General features: G+C 41.9%; 1 long non-coding RNA gene across 1 annotated transcript in view; it reads left to right on the top strand.

Moving 5' to 3' along the window:
• Nucleotides 1-266: 266 nt before the first annotated feature.
• The window catches only part of LOC132831052 (uncharacterized), a 116,315-nt gene continuing 95,208 nt past the window's right edge, over nucleotides 267-21,373 (top strand). Inside the window, exon 1 of the long non-coding RNA XR_009646472.1 lies at nucleotides 267-349. This is a non-coding gene — a long non-coding RNA (uncharacterized LOC132831052). The remainder of the gene's footprint in view (nucleotides 350-21,373) is intronic.

The following is a 21,373-nucleotide window of genomic DNA, read 5'->3' on the forward strand; positions in this document are numbered from 1 at the left end:
ATTTCAATTAATTATTAAATGACGGCTGCATGTCATAACATTGAAGAACAACAAGTTCAAAGCATGCAAAGAAAATAAAAGAGCAAAGTCAAGCCTGCCTTGCACAGAGTCACACAGAGTGCTGTCTCTACAGAATCGACTCCCTAAGTTTTCGTGAGATGAAGCAGGTGTGTCAAGGCCTGAGGTGGAGCCTCTGCACGCTACATTTTTAATGTAACACCACACCCCACCCCACTTCTCTTCAGCCTCTTTCAAGGCTTCCTCCAAGACATGAAATGCAATTAAAGGTGCCATAGATTAAACCCATTCACAGAAAAGTTCTTCAAAGTCTGCCCCTCCCTGCTTAAAGGTGAGCTTTTTATTCTTAATGAAATTGCAAAGCTTCATTTAAAAATGTAAAAAACCGTGTGCATAAAGACTTATTCTGTTTGCAACCGGTAATTTGAAAATAAGAAAAAAAAATGTTTGGCTCTGGTATTAAGATTACATTATAAACATGTAAGAAGCATGTTTAATTACTGCAGCTGAGTTAATAGTTTGAAAGGAATATCTATTTGAAAAATCCCTTCTAGTTAAGTGGTCATCTCATTAAACAAAGTGAATAGCTCTTTAATTACAAAAGTAATTTTCATTCTAATTTAGCTTGTGTGTACATTCCAATTGTATAACTAATGTAAAGTTCAATTAGATTTTACATCGAGATTAAGTACAGCACCAGGGAGAGGATAGACTCCCACTGTTAATGGACCAGGGAAAATGTTTCCCCTTATTCTTTCAGGGACATGGGTATCACTAGTTAGGTGAGCCACAAGATCCATTTGTTGACCATATGTGATTGTCCCTGAAGTGAGCAGTTGTTTTGGACCATTCAGTAAAGAGTTAACCACATTACTGTGGGTATGGAATTACCATAAACCCAGATCAGTTCAGGATGGCAGATTTCCTTCCCTAGGGGGCTTAAGTAAACTTTGATTTCATCTGAGAGTCTGTATTGGCTAGATGTTGAACGCTTAAGTTTTGCATCTTCCATTACAGTATTTTCTAATTCCTTCCTTAAACAATTCCTTCTTCAATCATTCTGAAGTTGATCTCTTTAACATAACGTAAGAACTCGGAGCAGGAGTAGACAATTCAGCCTGGCTGCCATTTAATATGACCATGGCTGATCCCACCTCGGCCTCTACTCCACTTTCCTGCTCACTCCTCATACCCTTCAATCCATTATTAATTAACAAACTGTCTATCTCCTCCACTCTGGGGGAGTGAATTCCTCAGCTTCATGACTCTTTGAGCGAAGTAACTTCTCATCTTTGTTTTAAATCTGCTACCCCCTATCCTAAAACTAGATTGTCCAACGTGAGGAAACTTCTTCTCTATATGTGCTTTGTCAACTCCCTTCAGCAAATTATATACACTCAATTAGATTACCTCCTATTCTCCTAAACTCCAGAGAATATATACCCAAACTTTCAATCTGTCTTCGTAGAACAAACCCTTCTCTGGAATCAACCTAATGAAACTCCTCTGAACTACATCCCTTTTCAAGTGAGGGGACCAAAATTGTACACAACATCCAGATGCAGTCTCACTAATGTTTATACAGATGTAGCAATACCCCCCTGCTTTTATATGCTATTTCTTTCACATTAAATACCACAATTCTATTTGCCTTCCTTATTACTCACTGTGCCTTCATACTAGTTTTCTGTGATTCATGCATGAAGACACCCAGATCCCTTTGCAGCAGAAATTTCTCTCCATTTTGATAGTAAATTGCCCATCTATTTTTCCAACCAAAATGGATAACTTCATATTTATATTATCACATTTAATTAATGAGCAAGTGCTTTACCAGGATATTCTTCTGCAAAGCTTTAAATATCTCTGTACGTTGATTTGAGAGTTTATTTTTCAGAGGTAAGATCATTACTTGCAGATTGGGACAAAACGTTTTCTTCAGCTAATAAATGACAGTGAACTTTGTTTTCTGAATATGTCAGTAAAAGAGAGACTTGTTCTTGCATCAGGTTATATCTTTGATGTGTCAATTGTATAAGAACCCGGGTTGTCTCTGCACAGGATTTGTGGAATTCTTCTTTAAGCTTTTTTTGGTACATGCTCCTTTTTATCTATAAGCTCTTTCCTGTGTCTTGTTAACAACCCTACATATTCATGAAGCAGTTGTGTTTGTTCACATGGTATAACTTTATACTGTCCCTGTGAACTGCTGCTAGCTGATGACTAATGTTGAAATCGATGGGAGTGCTGGTGTTGGGCTGGAGTGGACAAACTTAAAAATCACACAACACTTAGAATCACTTGGAATGGGGATGCAGGTTTCGATGTGTAAATCCCAGAACATCTTTCAAGTGACAGTTCCGAGATAACTTAAACTTCTGTCAGTATATAAAAAAAGTGACATCTCAGCTCAGATAATGCATTCAAGGTGTGAAGTTAAAGTCTGTCTGCATCCCAAACTTGAGTCAAACTGGTTCTATTTCCAAAGTAGGAATTTATAAGATGTTACATTGACTGACTGCTTTTTGAACAAAGTAGAATGTATCTGCAAATTCAAATCTGCAAATGCAAATTCACCCCATAAACGTAAAAGTGTGTGCGTGCGTGTGTGTGTGTGTGTGTGGGTGTGTGCGCGTGATATGTGTATGCACTTGATAATGTATGAACGTGTGTGATGGAGTATATGCCTGTGAGAGGGTGTGCGTTTGAGTGTGTGCGAGAGAGAGGGGGCATGTGTATGAGAGAGGGTCTGTGTGAATGTAATCATGTGCGTAGGTGTATGTGTGCTTGTGTGTGAATGTGCGTGTGAGAGCATGAAGTGTAGTGGGGGTCACCAGTAATGTGCTATGAACTAAAGATCCTGGTTCAGGCCATCCTCATGGGTACTGAACTTGGCTATCAGTCTCTGTTCAGCGAATCTGCATTGTTGTGTATCCAGAAGTCCACCTTGGAGGAAGGTTACCCAAAGATCTGAGGCTGAATGTCCTTGACTCCTGTCACTTGAAAAAGTTCTGGGATTTATATTAATCAATCGAAACCTGCATTCCCATTCTAAGGGATTAAAGACTTAACAGCAATCTAGATTTGTTCAATACATCACATCAGTTTTATGGTATTTTGATCTTTTACTATAAATTCTGTGTCCAATGATCCTGGCCCACTAGCTACCTGACTAAGGAGCAGTGCTCTGAAAACTGGTACTTGCAAATAGACCTGTTGGACTATAACCTGGTGTTGCGTAATGTCGGCGTGTTAGACTTGAAGGTCTTCATTTTCTTTTTTCACTTTGCTGTAGCTGTTTGGTTTCCCTCAGAAACAGTTCCTTTTCATTCTTTGAGGCTTGATAGTGCTTTGAGACTGCTAACTGCTTGGATTGCTGTTCAGCAGTTTCTTTTAGTAATGTGCACCTATCCACATTTTGCTTGCATTTGACATGGTTAAATTCTATTTGATGCTAGATTTTAAGTTTTTCTGAGATTCTGCTCAGTTTTAGGAGCTCTTAAGTTTGGGTTTCTAATTCCTTACTGAAAAAAATCCCTGATTGCCTCCCTGGCTTACTCATGATACTCACATGTAAATTTCAACTGACTTTTATGAAAATTAATCATTATTAAACATTCAATCCATTGGTTTATCCAATTAAGACTTGAGTGTTTCCTTTTCCTTGAATAATTTTTTACCAGCTGCTTGCAAATGTTGAATTACCTTTGGTTGGACTGTTTTCAAAGTTTGGAGGTTTCCTTAAACTGTATTTGCAGCAGCAAGATTGGTGAGAGCGCAGACCTGGGGGCTGCCAGGAAGGTAAATTTTTGTGTTAAATACTTATCTTGTGAATAGGTGGAGCGAAGGCTCAACAGGAGTGGACACGGACATGGGGAATGCTGGGCACGTGAACTTATATATTGAGGCCTGTGGCTAAACCCGAGGCACTACACGTTGTAGTGTCTACCCCAGCCCCCTCCCCAAACCAAAAAAAAGGCCATGTGTAGAGGGTTGGTAAGGTATGTATTTTGTTTTAGATTAGATTCCCTACAGTGTGGAAACAGGCCTTTCGGCCCAACAAGTCCACACCGACCCTCCGAAGAGCAACCACCCAGTCCCTGACTAATGTACCTAACACAATGGGCAATTTAACATGGCCAATTCACCTAACCTGCATACCTCTGAAGGCACCCGGAAGAAATCCACGCAGACACGGGGAGAATGTGCAAATTCCACACAGACAGTTGCCCGAGGCTAGAATCGAATCTGGGTCCCTGGTGCTGTAAGGCAGCAGTGCTAACCACTGAGCCACCATGCCATTTATTCAAACTCTCTTGCCAGTTTAGAGCAGAGGGATTGGAGGTGAGGGCAGTTACAAGCTCCTCTTGCAGGATGTGGGAGGTAAAGGTCACCACTGGTGTCTCTGCTGACTTCGCCTGCGAGAAGTACACCCAACTCCAGCTCCTCACAGACGGCGTTAGGGAACTGGAGCTGGGGCTGGATGAACTTCAGATCATTTGGGAGGCTGAGGGAGTGGTATACAGGAGTTATAGGGAGGTAGTCATACCTAAGTTACAGGATAAATGTAGCTGGGTGACCGTCAGGAGAGGGAAAGGGAATAGGCAATCAGTGCAGGGACCCGCTGTGGCTGTTCCCCTCTGATGGTATGGGAAAGTATTTCATTGTGGGAGGGGGAATTACAACACTATTAGGCAGGAACTGGAGCGTCTAAGTTGGGATCAGATGTTCTCAGGGAAATGCATGACAGAAATGTGGGGGTTGTCTAGGAAGCACATACTGATAGTGCTGGGCAGGTTTGTCCCACAGAGGTAAGGAAGGGAAGGTAGGTTGAAAGAACCTTAGATGACAAGTGATGTGACAAGGAAGAAGGAAACTTACTTAAGGTTGAGGAGGCAATGACAGGGCTTTAGAGGGTTACAAGGTAGCCAGGAAGGAACTGAAGAATGGACTTAGAGTTAGAAAGGGGCATGAAGTGGGCAGGATTAAGGAAAACCCCAAGGCATTCTTCTCTTATGTGAGGAACACGCAGATGGCCAGAATGAGGGTAGGGCTGATCAGGAATAGTAGAGGGGGGTTGTGCCTGGAGTCGGAGGAGGTAGGGGAGGTCCTTAATGAATATTTTGCTTCAGTATTCAAAGAAAAAAGAACAAAGAAAATTTACAGCCCAGGAATAGGCCCTTCGGCCCTCCAAGCCTGAGCCGATCCAAAAGTACTGTCTAAACCTGTCGGTCTATTCCTAAGCATCTGCATCCCTCTGCTCCCCACCTACTCATGCATCTGTCCAGATGCATTTTAAATGAATCTACCTTGCCTGCCTCTACCACCTCTGCTGGTAACGTGTTCCAAACACCCACCACCCTCTATGTGAAGTACTTGCTGCGTGTATCCTCCTGAAACAGTTCACCCCTCACCTTGAAAGTGTGACCTCTGGTTATTGAATTCTTCACCCTGGGAAAAAGCTTATCTTTGTCTATCCTGTCTATATCCTTCATGATTTTGTAAACCTCAATCGGGTCCCTCCTCAATCTCCTTTTTTCTAATGAAAATAAACCTAACCTACTCAACCTTTCTTCATAGCTAGTACCTTCCATACTAGGCAGAATCCTCGTAAACCTTCTCTGCACCCTCACCAAAGCATCCACATCCTTTTGCTAATGTTGTGTCCAGAACTGTACACAGTATTCTAAATGTGGCTGAACCAATGTGTTTTACAATTTTAACATGACTTGCCAGCTCTTATACTCAATACCCCGTACAATGAAGGCAAGCGTACTATATGCCTTCTTGACCACTCTATCCATTGGTGCAGCAACCTTCAGGGTACAATGGACCTGCACTCCCAGATCTCTCTGCCCATTAACGTTTCCCAAGGCTCTTCTGTTCATTGTATAATTTGCTCTAGAATTAGTCTTGCCCAAATGCATCACCTTACATTTGTCTGGATTGAAATCCATCTGCCACATTTCCACCCAACTCTCCAGTCTATCTATATCCTCCTGTATTCTCTGACAGTCCCTTATGGTTCCTGCTACTCCACCAATCTTCGTGTCATCTGAAAACTTGCTGATCATTCCAGATCATTTATGTATATTATTAACAACAGTGGCCCCAACATTGACCCCTGTGGAACACCACTGGTCACCTTTCTCCATTTCAAGAAACTCCCTTCAACTACTGTCTCCAGTTCTTTATCCACCTAGCTAGAACACCCTGCACACCATATGACTTCACTTTCTCCATTAGTCTACCATGGAGAACCTTATCAAACGCCTTTCTAAAGTCCACGTGTATGATATCAACAGCCCTTCCTTCATCAATCAACTTGGTCACTTCCTCAAAGAACTCTATTAAGTTGGTAAGGCACGATCTCCCCCTGCACAAAACCATGTTGCCTATCATTGATAAGCCCATTCTTTTCTAAATATAAAAAGATCCTATCCCTCAGTACTCTCTCCAGCAACTTTCCCACCACCGATGTCAGGCTCACTGGTGAGAGGGACCTTGTTGTTTGTGAGCTCAGTGTATAACAGACTGATATGCTCGAACAGGTTGATGTTAAGAAGGAGGATGTGCTGAAAATATTGAAAGACATAAGGATAGATAAATCCCCTGGGCCAGATGAGATATACCCTCGATTTCTACAGGAAGTGAGGGAAGAGATTACTGTACCTTTGGCGATCTTCTTTGCATCCTCACTGTCCACTAGAGTAGTGCCACATAATTGGAGGGTGGCAAATGCTATTCTCTTGTTCAAGAAAGAAAATAGGGATAATCCTGAGAATTACAGACCAGTCAGTCTTATGTCTGTGGTGGGCAAAATATTGGAGGGGATTCTGAGAGACAGGATTTATGATTACTTGTAAAACCATAGTTTAATTAGAAATAGGCAGCATGGATATGTTAGGGGCAGGTCCTGTCTCACTAACCTTATTGAATTCTTTGAAGATGTGACCAAACACATTGATGAAGGTAGACCAGTTGTTGTGTAAATGGATTTTAGCAAGGCATTTGATAAGGTTCGAGCTGAAAATGTGTTGCTGGTTAAAGCACAGCAGGTTAGGCAGCATCCAAGGAACAGGAAATTCGACGTTTCGGGCCAGAGCCTGTTCCCCATGGTAGGCTCATTCAGAAAGTAGGGAGACATGGCAGACAGGGAAATCTGGCTGTCTGGATACACAATTGGCTGGCCCATAGAAGAGAGAGGATGGTGATAGATGGAAAGTATTCAGCCTGGAGCTCGGTGACCAGTGATGTTCCATAGGGATCGGTTCTGGGACCTCTGCTCTTTGTGATTTTTATAAATGACTTGGATGAGGAAGTGGAAGAGTGGGTTAGTACGTTTGCCAATGACACAAAGGTTGGTGGAGTTGTGTATAGGTGGAGGGCTTTTGTAAATTGTAATGGGACATTGACAGGATGCAGAACTGGGCTGATGAGTGGCAGATGGACTTCAACCTGAGAAAGCGTGATTCACTTCGTAATGTCGAATTTGAATACAGAATACAGGGTTAAAGGCAGGATTCTTGGCAGTGTGGAGGAACAGAAGGATCTTGGGGTCCATGTCCATATATCCCTCAAAGTTGCCACCCAAGTTGATAGGCTTATTAAGAAGGTGCCTGGTGTGTTGGTTTTCATTAGCAAGGGGATTGAGTTTAAGGGCGTGAGGTTATGCTGCAGTTCTATAGAGCCCTGGTAAGACCACACTTGGAATATTGCATACAGTTCTGGTCATCTCATTATTGGAAAGACATTGAAGCTTTAGAGAGTGCAGAGGAGGTTTACCAGGATGCTGCCTGGACTGGAGGGCGTGTCATATTAAGAAAGGCTGAGGGAGCTAGGGCTTTTCTTGTTGGAGCAAAGAAGGATGACAGGTGACTTGATAGAGGTATACAAGATGATGAGAGGCATAGATAGAGTGGATAGCCAGAGACTTTTTCCTGGGGTGGAAATGGCTATCATGACGGGGGGCATAATTTTAAGGGGATTGGAAGAAGGTTTAGGGGGGGATATCAAAGTTAGGTTCTTTACACAGAGGTGGTGGGTGCATGGAATGCACTGCCAACAGTGATAGTAGAGTCAGATACATTAGGGATATTTAAGCGACTCTTGGGTAGGCACATGGAAGATAATACAATGAAAGGTATGTAGGTTAGTCTGATCTTAGAGTAGGATAAAAAATCAGCACAACATTGAGGGCTGAAGGGCCTGTACATACTATACTATTCTATGTTCCCTATTCTATGTTCTTTGCTTGCACTTCATGAACGAATTCACCTTGCTTTTGTTCATTGTTGTAAGTCTGTTTTAAAGCTCTGACGCCTGTATTGTACAGTTGAATATTTCTTTCTAACTCTATAATTCTGGAGAGCACACATATACTGATATACTGGCTGTAAATCTTCACTTGTTTTCATTATTATTTGAACGACCACAAAATTACATTCTGCTTCTCACCAGTGATCTGGTTATCTGGCTACACTGGATGAATCAGGACATACAGAACCTGCTAAAACCAGGCGTGAAGACTTCAGACCAGGCGACCCACTCAACTATAAGGAATCCAAGTATGACCTTCGCAGAGTCATTAGGGCAGCCAAGGACCAATACTAATCCAAACTAGAGACCCAGACAGACACCCGGCGACTATGGCAAGGACTGAATGACATCACAGGTTCTAAAAAGAGACAATACAAGATAGCAGTCGATGACATATCCCTCCCAGATTGTCTCAACGCCTCCTATGCTCGCTTTGAGCAGAATTTTGGTGGCGAGGTAACATCTATTCCGACAAGTCCTGATGAACCTATCCCAACAGTCACTCCATCAGAGTTCAGATCAGTTTTCCTCAGTGTGATTCCAAGGAAAGCAATGGGGCCAGATGGAATACCAGACCGTGTGCAGATCAGCTGGCAGAGGTCTTCTCGGACATCTTCAACCTCTCCCCGCAGCAGGCCACTGTCCCTGCCTGTTTCAAGAGGGTCATCCCTGTGCCTAAGAAGGCTCATGCAGCACGGCTCAATGATGACTGCCTAGTGGCCCTAACTTCAGTGGTCATGAAGTGCTTTGAAAGGTCAAGGCATTAATTAATCCAGCCTCCCCACTACTCTTGACCAACTCTAATTTGCCTATCAGACCAACAAATCCACGTCAGATGCCATATCACTTGCCCTTCACTCCTCCCTAGATCATCTTGACATTAAGAACAGCTACGTGAGAATCATACTCATTGAGTACAGTTCAGCCTTCAACACTACTATCCCTTCAAGACTGATTATTAAACTTAATGATTTCAGATTAAACCCCACTCTCTGCAACTAGATCCTCAGTTTCCTGACCCACAGGCCACAATCAGTGAAGATTGGGGACAATATTTCATTCTCACTAACACTCAACACTGAAGCCCCCCCAGAGGGGCATACTCAGCCCCCTACTGTACTCACTGTATACCCATGACTGTGCCGCCAAATACTAGATGAATGCCATTTACAAGTTCGCTGATGACACCACCATAGTCAATCGAATCTCAGATGGCGATGAAACAGACTACAGATGGGAGGTGGAAGACCTGGAAAAATAGTTCACTGAGAACAACCTAGCTCTCAATGCCAGCAAAATCAAATAACTCATTACTGACTTTCGGTGGGATGTTACTCATGCCCCTCCTCCCCCCCCGCCCACCTACACATTAACAGCACAGAGGTGGAACAAGTGGAGAGTGTCAGGCTCCTGGGAGTGGTCATCCAAACAAGCTTTCTTGGACTCTTCATGTGGGCCCACTGGTTACAAAGGCCCAACAATGTTTCTTCTTCCTCAGGTAGCTGAGGAAATTTGGCATGGCGGCAAATACCCTTGGCAACTTTTATAGGTGTGCCATTGAGAGCATTCTGTCTGGATGTATCACTACCTGGTGTGGCAACTGTACCATTCAAGATTGGAGACGGTTACAGAGAGTGGTGAGCTCGGCCTGGACAATCACAAAGGCCAACCTCCCATCTATAGAATCCATCTACCAGGGCTGCTGACATGGAAAGGAGAAAGTGAGGACTGCAGATGCTGGAGATCAGAGCTGAAAATGTGTTGCTGGAATAGCACAGCAGGTCAGGCAGCATCCAAAGAGCAGGAGAAGAAGGGCTGAAGAAGGGCTCAAGCCCGAAACGTCAACTCTCCTACTCCTTGGATGCTGCCTGACCTGCTGCGCTTTTCCAGCAACACATTTTCAGCTGCTGTCAAGGAAAGGCTGCCAGCATTCTCAAAGATCCATCCCACCCTGGCAATGTTTTTCTACAACCTCGACCATTGGGGAGAAGGTACAGAAGCCTGAACACATGCACCAGCCAGTTTCGAAATAGTTTCTACCCCATGGGTAGAATACTGAATGGACTCTCAAACTCTTAACATTCACCTATACCTGTATTTTTGTTTTTGCCACTGTTTACCATTATTTACTTATCTATGCTATTTAACTCTGTGATCTGCCTGTATGCTTGCAAGACAAAGCTTTTCACTACATGTGACAATAAATTTAACTCAATTCAATTCAGTCTACCCTGGGAGGAACCTTTTCATCGAACTGTGAGTGCATTTGTTGTTGCTGCGTCTCTTTGTAGATTCTTTGGAATAACAAGACAGCTTTACTTCTTCAATAAATGATTGATTCCTTTTGGAAGAGATAGCTGGTGATCAAGAACAGTGACCCTGAATTTAGAAATACAAGAACATCCAAAATTACAGATTCAAGTACATGAATGACTTGGGTGTTGGCTTCCTTCTCTCTCAGAACAATTCACTGTCCAGAATGTTTTTTGATGAATGCCAATCACTTTCTTTTCCCACCATTTTTAGTTTCTACTTTGAGATAAATGGAGGTCTACAGCACTCTCTTTAAGTGCTAGGACTGAAGTGTTTTTGATGTCTGCTAACCAAGATTTCAATATATTTGATGCTTGTTAACCATAAAATGCCACAAGTTCTTTAAGTTCTGCTTTAATGAAAAACCATGTTGATTAGGAAGTATGCATAAGTTCTCCATGATCTCTTTTCTGTTGTAGCAAAGTGTAGTACTTTGAGGATGCTCTGAGGATTCTTGACCCCAACCATAGTAAAGCATCTGAGAAGATAGATCAGTCTGCTCTTATTAATTTAAAACATGTGTCTCTTGCACTTATTTTAATCTCTTGTGGACCAAAATTTGTCCCATAGGTCTGTAACATCAAGGGAATCAAATTCTTGTTGTGAGCCAATCATATTAACCCAGGAAGAATTAATCCTTGCACTCTACATCCTCCTCAGTTCCGAAGAAGTCACCGGAATTGAAATGTTAGCTCTGCTTCTCTGTCTCTGTAGATACTGTGAAGAGGAGGTGCTGGTGTTGGACTGGGGTGGACAAAGCTAAAAATCACATGACACCAGCATATAGTCCAGCAGGTTTATATGGAAGATCAAGCTAGTACTTCGAAATAAACCTGTTGGACTATATCCTGGTGTTGTCAGACCTGCTGTGTTTCTCCAATACCATTTTTCAAAGTCTTCAGCACCTGCAATATTTTGCTTCGACATCTCTGACTGTTGGGACTCCTACAACCTGCTTAATTTTCTGTGCTATTGCTGCAGCCTTTCCTCAGATTCTCTTCATGCATTTGTGACTTTTGCTGTGACTGACTTGGTAAGGTTCCCGACGGTGTGAATACTATGTGGTTTGGATCATGCCCCATTCCTTTATGTATTTTTTCTGACTGCCTGTTTCTTCCTCATCTCTAAGTATTTTCATTTCTGCAATACTTTACTTAGTGTCGCCAAATGCTTTCTTCCTGTTGCCAACCATGGGCTATCTCTTGCATTTTCTTCTTCAGTATGGGTTTTCCTCTTCTGTGCCTAGGTATGCCTCAAAGTCCATCACTAACCTGTTTCTACTACCGCTGAGCTTCATCAGGTGTTTTCTGCACTTCTGGGTTTGGAAACTGGGCTTTGAGGTTTGTCATCACTGGGCTTCAATTCAAGCTCTTTTATCTGCCTCTGGTTTTATGACTTTGGCTACCATTTGCCACCATGTAGTAACGTGAGACCTACAGTTTGCTGATTGACCAACAACAGGCTTTATTGAACATAATTATACAGAGAGGATAGTCAGAGAGGACATCTTAGTTGGAGAACAACATGCCCACCTTCCAATTCCATGTGATTTGTTGTTACTTTGACATGGCACATTTTGCACATCACTAATTATATTTAAAGGTATAACTCAATTCACCCCCACAAACTCAAGGTGTTTTGTTTCTTGACCATTAAAAAAGATTACAAATAGAGTTTTGCTGCTACCATTACTATCTGTATAGACTTCTTTTGCAAATAATTCATAGAATCATATAGGTCAGGAGAGACCCTTTGGTTCATTGAGTCTGCAATGACAAAAATAAATCTACACATTGTAAATCTACACATGGTACACTTGGCCCACAGCCTTTGACGTTGTAACATTTCAAACACTTTTTAAAATTTGTGAGGTTTTCTGTCTCTATCATCCTCCAAGGTATTGCATTCCAGAACTCCACCACCCTCTGGGCAAAAGAAGTTTTCCTCACATCTGCTCTAAACCTCTTGCCTTTCACCTTAAAATTATATCCTGTTATCTTTGATTCTTCAACTAAGGGGAACAGCTGCTTTCTATCCACCCTGTCCAAGTCCCTATTAATCTTACACAGTTCATTCAGGTCCCCCCTCAAACTTTTCTGCTCCAAAGAAAACAACCTCAGCTGATCTAGCCTGTCTTCATAGCTGAAAGGCTCCATCCCAGGCAACATCCTGGTGAATCTCCTCTGCATCCCCTCCAGTGCAATCAGCTTGAGAAAGAGAAACTTAGCTCCGAAACAATTGTGCTAGACTTAAATAAGGGTACTTACAAAGAAATGACAGAACTTAATAGGGTAGAGGTAGAAAGGTTGTTTTCCCTTGTGACATGGTCTTGGGCCAGAGGGCAGAATCTCAGAACAAGGGGTTACCCAGTTAGGACAAGTGTTATGACACAGGGACAACAGGTCCAACCAATTCAGCCTCCCTATCATTGGATTCACAACACAGTGAAGATTAAAATATTCAATGACCCTCAGAACTGCTCAATTATTTCCGAACAAGACTTTGCAAATAACAGATCTTGGGTCAGCAGATTCATAACATAAACAAACAGTTTTGCAGTGTGCAGTTTACAGTCATAGAGTCATAGAGATGTACAGCATGGAAACAGACCCATCGGTCCAACTCATCCATGCCAACCAGATATCCAACCCAATCCTGTCCCACCTGCCAGCACCTGGCCCATATCCCTCCAAATCCTTCCTATTCATATACCCATCCAGATGCCTTTTAAATATTGAAATTATACCAACCTCTACCACTTCCTCTGGCAGTTCATTCCAAACACGTACCATTCTCCAAGTGCAAAAGTTGCCTCTTAGGTCTCTTTTATATCTTTCCCCTCTCATCCTAAACCTATGCCTTCTAGTTCTGGACTCCCCCACTCCAAGGAAAAGACTTTGTCTATTTATCCTATCCCATGCCCCTCATGATTTAAAAAACCTCTATAAGGTGTTTACCTCAGCCTCCAATGCTCCAGGGAAAATAGCCATAGCCTATTCAGCCTCTCCCTGTAGCTCAAATCCCCCAACCTTGGCAACATCCTTGTAAATCTTTTCTGAACCATTTCAAGTTTCACAACATCTTTCCGGTAGGAAGGAGACCAGAATTGCATGCAATATTCCAGCAGTGGCCTAACCAATGTCCTGTACAGCTGCAACATGACCTCCCAACTCCTGTACTCAATACTCTGACCAAGAAAGGAAAGCATACCAAACATCTACCTGCGACTCCACTTTCAAGGAGCTATAAACCTGCACTCCAAGGTCTCTTTGTTCAGCAACACTCCCTAGGACCTTACCATTAAGTGTAGAGGTTCTGCTAAGATTTGCTTTTCCAAAATGCATTACCTCACATTTATCTAAATTAAACTCCATCTGCTACTTCTCAGCCCATTGGCCCTCTCTTTGTAATTTTAGATAACCCTTCTTCACTGTCCACTATACCACCAATTTTGGTGTCATCTGCAAACTTACTAACCATGCCTCCTATATTCACATCCAAATCATTTATGTAAATGAAAAATAAAAGTGGACAAGTATTGATCCCTGAAGACTAATTAATTATTAGCTACTTGTTTACTTTGATCCAAATACTCTGTTCATTTTCAAGAAAAGAAGCCATTAATTTCACCTTTTACCATTCCCCCCACCCCCGCTCTTTGACTCTATTTGTGACCATTTTATCTATGTTTGTGCATCCTTTCCCTTCCTGTCCCAATCTGGATTTTGTTTTCCTAGTAACAGAGTTTGATGGAATACTCCTCACTTGCCTGGATGAATGTAGCTCTAACAAACTTCAAGAAGCTTGACACCATCCAGGACAAAGCAGTTTTGTTGGCCCATTCACAAATATCATTTTCTCCATTACCAAGCTCTGTAATAGCAACGTGTCCTATCTCCAAGATGCAGTGCAAATATTCACCAAAGACCCTTAGGCATCACCTTCAAACCCATCACAACTAACAATTGTAACTTGAAATATATCATCAGCAAACCCCATATTATCTGAACGAATGATAAAAACACAATAGTTACAATTTGGCCAAGCAGTGGCAAGAAGTGGAAGACGAGACGGCTGATTAAGAAACAACTATCACTTGATCTCACATAGATACTGAAACTGCATGCATTTTAAAGGGTGGTTTAGAACTTCCAAGTGGTGATACTTTGGGAATGAATGATTTAAAGCAAGACTAGGAGTAAGTTGGCTCAGTTGATTACTCATCAGAGAACTAGATCACCAGTGAGTTCTGCTGGAGAAGACACAGGTGAGAATTTTGATAATGTGAATCACAACAGAATATGATGGGTATATAACGATGAAATATCTGGAGCCTGAGAGAAAGCCTGAAGCCAACATCAAGCTGCATGGAGGAATCCAGAAGAATTTTACACTTGACTTTGTCTCGGCTTTACCAGCATGGAAATGGAGGACAACTCCATTGATATTGTCTTGAAATTATAGTCTTGAGAAGTTTTTTCCATTGAACATATCTTCCAATACACATGTTTTTCTTTTCTGAACTAATGATGTTTTCACTGCCTCTTCATCTGAGCAACCAGCTGATGTCAGCTCTTTTCTCTCCTTACAGATGCTGCCAGACCTGCTGAGATTTTCCAGCATTTTCTCTTTTGGTTTCAGATTCCAGCATCCGCAGCAATTTGCTTTTATCCTAGGAATTGCAATTATTGTCTGATTTACTCTTGACCATTGCCCATTTAGACATAATTACGGTGAAATTTACATGTAATTGAAAGCAGAATGCTTATCCACTTGTCACACAACCTCTAATGTAAGTTCTGCCTCAATAAATACTTCAGACAGGTTTCAGGTTAGTAATGTAGCCAGAGGGGTGTCTGGAGATAGATGATAATATTAAGAAAATGTCTGTTGTAATAATGAGAAGATTGCAAAATCAGGTACTATTATCTTCATTTACATAATTGTCTAGAAATTTGAAAAACAGCAACGTTACCTTTTTATTTTATAAACATATTCTAAATAAGAAACAGCTATATTTACCAACTGTTTTGTACTTTAAAACTATCAATTTATTCTTCATGATATTGATTGTTAGGTCACATCAGGAGACACAACTGAAATTTAAAACAAAGATCAACTTGTATCAGCAAGTTGACACAGTTCTGCTTTCTTCAATCAACTAGAAGTTGTTGTTCATCAGAAACCCCAAACCATTTTGTGGTTTGACTAATAAGTTGAGCAGAGCCAAGAGGCTGATATATAAAGATATTTACAAACAGTTTTTAAGCAACAAATGATAGATAGAGCTAAGTGATTCCACAACCTATGGATTAGATCTAAGCTCTGCAAAACTGCCACATCCAGTTGTGAATGATGGAGGACAATTAAATAACTCACTCGAGAAGGAGTCTCCACAAATATCCCCATCTTCAATGATGGAAGAGGCAGTTAAAAAGGTCATGCTGGAAGCTCTGCAGCAATCCTCAACTAGAAGTGTAAGTGGATGAACTGTTTTGGCATCTTCCACTGGTCCCCAGCATCATAAATGTCGACTGATTCTATTCATTCTACGTGATACCAAAAAATGGCTGGGGGCATTAGATACTGCAAAGGCAATGAGCCCTGATAACATTCTGGCAATAGTACTGAAGACTTATTCTCCAGAATTTGCCTCTCCTCTAGTCAAGATGTTGCAGTATAGGAACAATGCTGGCATCTACCCGACAATATAATATATTTCCCAAGTAGGTCCTTTCCACAAAAAAGCAGGACAAATCCAATCTGGCTAATTACCTCCCATCTATCTACTCTTGATCATCAGCAAAATGATGGAAGCTGTCAACAACAGTAATATCAAGCAGCACCTGCTCAGTAATAACCTGTTCAGTGACAGACAGTTTGGGTTCTGCTGGGATCAGTCAACCCCTGACCTCATTACAGCCTTGGTTCAAACATATACAAAAGTACTGAATTCCAGTGGATATGTGAGAGTAACAGTTCTTGACAACAAGGTTACATTTGACCGAGTATGGTATGAAGGAACCCTAGCAAAACTGGAATTAATAGGAATCAGGGGCAAAATTTCCACTGGTGGGAGTCATACTTGGCATGTAGGAAAATTGTTGTCATTATTGGAGGCGAATCACCTCAGCTCCAGGATGTATCTGCAGGAGTTCCTCAGTGTAGTATTCTTGGCCCAGGCTCAACCATCTATAGCCGCTTCATCAATGACCTTCCTTCCATCATAAGGTCAGAAGTTAGTATGTTCACCAATCACTGCACAATGGGGTTCAGCAACATTCATAACTCTTCAGATACTGAGGATGTCCATGTTCAAATGCAACATGACCTGAACAATATCTAGGCTTGGGTTGACAAGTGACAAGTTACATTGTGTCATACAAATGGCCACCTCCAATAAGAGATAATCTAATCAGCACCTCTTGGCATTCAATGGTGCTGCCATCACTGAATCCACTACTATCAGAAATTCAACTGGCCTCACCAAATAAATAGTGACTTCAACAGCAAGTCAGAAGCCAGGAATACTACAGCAAGTAACTCACCATCTGACTCCGCAAAGCCTGTCCATCATGTATAAATCAAAAGTCAAGAGTGTGATGGAGTACTAGAGTCGAACAGTGTGGCGTTGGAAAAAGCACAGCAGGTCAGCAGCAGGAAAGTCGGTGTTTTGGGATTTGCCCTTCAGCAGAAATGTGGAGAGGGAAAGGAGATAAGAGATAAATGGGAGTGGGGGATGGGGTTGGGCGTGAGAGAAAGGTTAGTGGGACGGTGATAGATGAATGCAGGTAGGAGGTGATTGTGATAGGTTGGCGGGGAGGGTACAGCAGATTAGTGGGAAGGAAGATGGACAAGTAGATCAGGGTGATGCCCAGTTGCAGGATTGGATCTGGGATGAGGTAGGGTGTGTGGAAATTTGGAAACTGGTGAAGTTGATGCTAGTGGTTGACCTGACCTACCTGTCCATCTTCCCACCTATCCACTCCACTCTCCCCACTAACCTATCACAATCAGATCCTACCTGGATCCATCTATCACCATCCCAGCTTTCCCCAGTCCCACTTCCACCCCCCTATTTCTCTCTCCGCCCCGTTCCCCCTCCATATTCCTGATGAAAGGCTAACGTCCGAAATGTCGACTCTCCTTCTTCTTGGGTACTACCTGACCTCTATGCTTTATCTAAGGTCACGCTTTTTTACTCTAACTCTCCAGCATCTACAGTCCTCACTTTCCCCCCTGTGATGGAATACTCCCCACTTGCCTGTATGGGTGCAGCTCTGACAACACTCAAAAGTTTGACAAATCTAGTCCACAGCAGCCCTCTTGATTCCCATGACATCCACAAACATCCAGTGTCTCCACAGTGATGTTCAGTCGCAGCACATTGTACGATCTACAAGATGCACTGCAGAAATTCACCAAAGATCCCAGACAGTACCTACAAAGACAAAACTGTCACCTGCAAGTTTCTTTCCAAGACTTACACCTCCTTGACTTGCAAATATATTTGCCATGTTCCTTCAATGGCATCAGGTCAAAATTCTGGATTTCTTTCTGAATGGCATTGTAGATCTACCTCCTGCATATGGACAGTGATGGTTCAAGAAGACTGCTCACTCACTTCTCATGGGCAAATAGGAATGGGGAATAAATGCTGGCCAGCCAGCAATGCCTACACACCACAAGTAAATACAGATAAAACAGTTCTTGATTTAATGTTGCAGTATTTTGTACTGAAATATATATAAAATATCATTGCTCTTGTGACAGATGAATCAATAAGTGCTTCTGCCCTCTTCTGTGGGCATAACCAATCCTGTACCACTATTTTGAAGAAGAGCAGAGGAGATCCCTCTTGTGTCCTGAACAATACTTAGCCCTCAATCAAAATCATACAGAAATAAATTATGCGATCATTTCAATGTTGCTGTTTATGTACAAATTGAACTGTGCCATAGTTCCTACACCGCTTCATTGACTACATTTCCAAAATACTTAATTATTTTGAGTGTGCTTTGGGACAACCTGATGTAAAAGATGCTGCACAAATGAAAGGTATTTATTCATAACTCATATGATTGGTAAATGAGGTTGTGATCTTCGGGTGATGGCAAATTTGTGTTTTTACAAGCGCATATGGAATTAAAGAGAAAGGAATGGCTGAGAGGGCTAAAGAACCCTGTCACTTTAAATCATTGATAAATAATATTTTGGAGTAGGAGACCATATAACGTTTCATTCATAACATTTATAGAAGTAAATGGCATTAAACTTCAGATATAAAATTTCATAAACAACAACGTACTTCTACTTCCTTCCATATAGTATGTGGCACTTTGAGGTCTGTCACGACACCTAACATTACAAATTAATTAACAATTGAGACTGATGTTTCATATCAAACATTCTCTGGTGCAAATCATCTGAGGGAGTTTACCTGGGTTCCAGACATTGAGAGGAAGAAAAATGAACAAGCGAGGAAGTCTGTGATAGTGCTGACAGCAGGGGAGATTAAAAGGTAAAAACGTTGTTGGCTAATGGCCAAAGGGAGTGGTCATAGGAAGAGGAAAGAAATAAAAGACGTGTCTGGAGGAGGTGACAATTGCAGAATAATAATCAGCTGCTATGCAATAGCAAGATGAAAAGGAGAGGAAAAGTGAAAGCTGCAAAGATAAAGGAAACATGAAGACAGAGATTATTTGACATTTTTGGCAGATTCAGTGGTTTGTTTTTGTTTTGAATAAAGCATTTTTTGTTAAAATTTTACACAGGAATAGTGCACATTCCTAGTGGTATTTCAATATGAGGTCCATGTGTGGAGAAATGGAGCAAACCCTTGTTCCATCTCCATTCCCCACATTATTGTCTTGGAGGAGCTGGACAGTGCATCTACCATATTCAAGCTCAACAAGACAATTGATGATTTCCCTGGTTGCAAAATACCAGACTCCTGGAATGTTGAATACTGAATTTGTCAGTAATGGAAATCTAGCCCTGCTGCATGTTATTTTGTATTTTTGCTGGAAACAGTGATCTGTGCAATGGGATGTGCAGCCACTTGTACAAAAACTGAAAGGGACCTAGTGATCGCAATAATTACTGCTAGAAGCCTTTGTTAAGTATTGTGAGGAAGGGTTTTGCTCCTGTTGTTCAGAGAAAATCATAGACCCTGACATTACAAATCTGTTCTGAGTTTCAATATATCTTCAAAGCCGACAGACTGACAGTCGACATAATTTTATTGCTTTCATAGTTACAGAAATATCTTCAACCAGTGCAGACCTTTCATTGCCTTCATAAACCTGATCAAGGTCTTTCATCTTGTCAGCAGAAATGGACACTTTGAACATGCCTGGACTTCTGAGAGTTAATTTCTTCCTTTACCAGAACATGAACAGTCCTGTCAGTTACAATGGGGTATCATCTGAGACTTTTAAGCTTAGCAGAGGGTAAAGCAAGGCTGCATCCTGGTGACAACTCACTTTGGCAAATTTCTTCCCATGTTGACATTGTACACTTTCGTCAACTCAAATTAGAGTGTTTACTTGCATGCCAGAGCTGAGGACGAACTGGTCAACTTGGCAATACTGAGCATCAAGAGCAAAGTGTATGATGCCCTAGTCTGCAAATTGGTGTCTAATAACCTTGCACTGGCATCCCAACTTAAGGTCACTTGCAGCAATGCTCTCCCAGGCCTGCAACGATTTTCGATCGACAATCAGTATTAGGAATGCAAAAGTTGTGGACCAGAATGATGAAATCTACCTTTCATCTATATTGATAACCTTACTCTTGGGTTGTTGGTGGCTTCACACACCATGGGTCAACAGTAACCAGCAAATTGTACCTGATGCTGAAATCAGCAGCATGTTTGACAAAGCCAAAACTCCGTGCCTAAATTGAGAAGGTTGAATGTGGCCCAACAATAGACTAATAGGGAGTACAGGGTCCTCTGTGTACCAGGTTTGTACACTCATCAGACTCCATTCCAGTAGCAAAGTATAGACAGTTTAAGCAAAATAAAGAACGCAGGTGAACAGTTTGCACCTTCATTCCCTCAGATGAATATTGGGTATATTTTGACAAGACAGGGCCTCATATTGAAGTGACCAATGTGCAGGGATCCCTAGTGTGATTGTTCTCTTGAGTAAGTGCAAGCACATTAGATCATGGCTGTATTATAGAGTCATAGAGTGATAGAGATGTACAGCATGGAAATAGACCCTTCGGTCCAACATGTCCATGCCGACCAGATATCCCAACCCAATTTAGTCCCACCTGCCAGCACCTGGCCCATATCCCTCCAAACCCTTCCTATTCATATACCCATCCAAATGCCTTTTAAATGTTGTAATTGTACCAGCCTCCACCACTTCCTCTGGCAGCTCATTCCATACATGTACCACCCTCTGTGTGAAAGAGTTGCCCCTTAGATTTCTTTTATATCTTTCCCCCCTCACCCTAAACCTATGCCCTCTAGTTCTGGACTCCTCCACCCCAGGGAAAAGACTTTGCCTATTTATTCTATCCATGACCCTCATAATTTTGTAAACCTCTATAATGTCACCCCTCAGCCTCCGACGCTCCAAGGAAAACAGCCCCAGCCTGTTCAGCCTCTCCCCATAGCTCAAATCCTCTCACCCTGGCAACTTCCTCTTAAATGTTTTCTGAGCCTTTCAAGTTTCACAACATTTTTCTGATAGGAAGGAGACCAGAATTG

The sequence above is a fragment of the Hemiscyllium ocellatum genome, chromosome 3 (assembly GCF_020745735.1).
Source record: "Hemiscyllium ocellatum isolate sHemOce1 chromosome 3, sHemOce1.pat.X.cur, whole genome shotgun sequence".
In the NCBI taxonomy this organism is placed as follows: Eukaryota; Metazoa; Chordata; class Chondrichthyes; order Orectolobiformes; family Hemiscylliidae; genus Hemiscyllium; species Hemiscyllium ocellatum.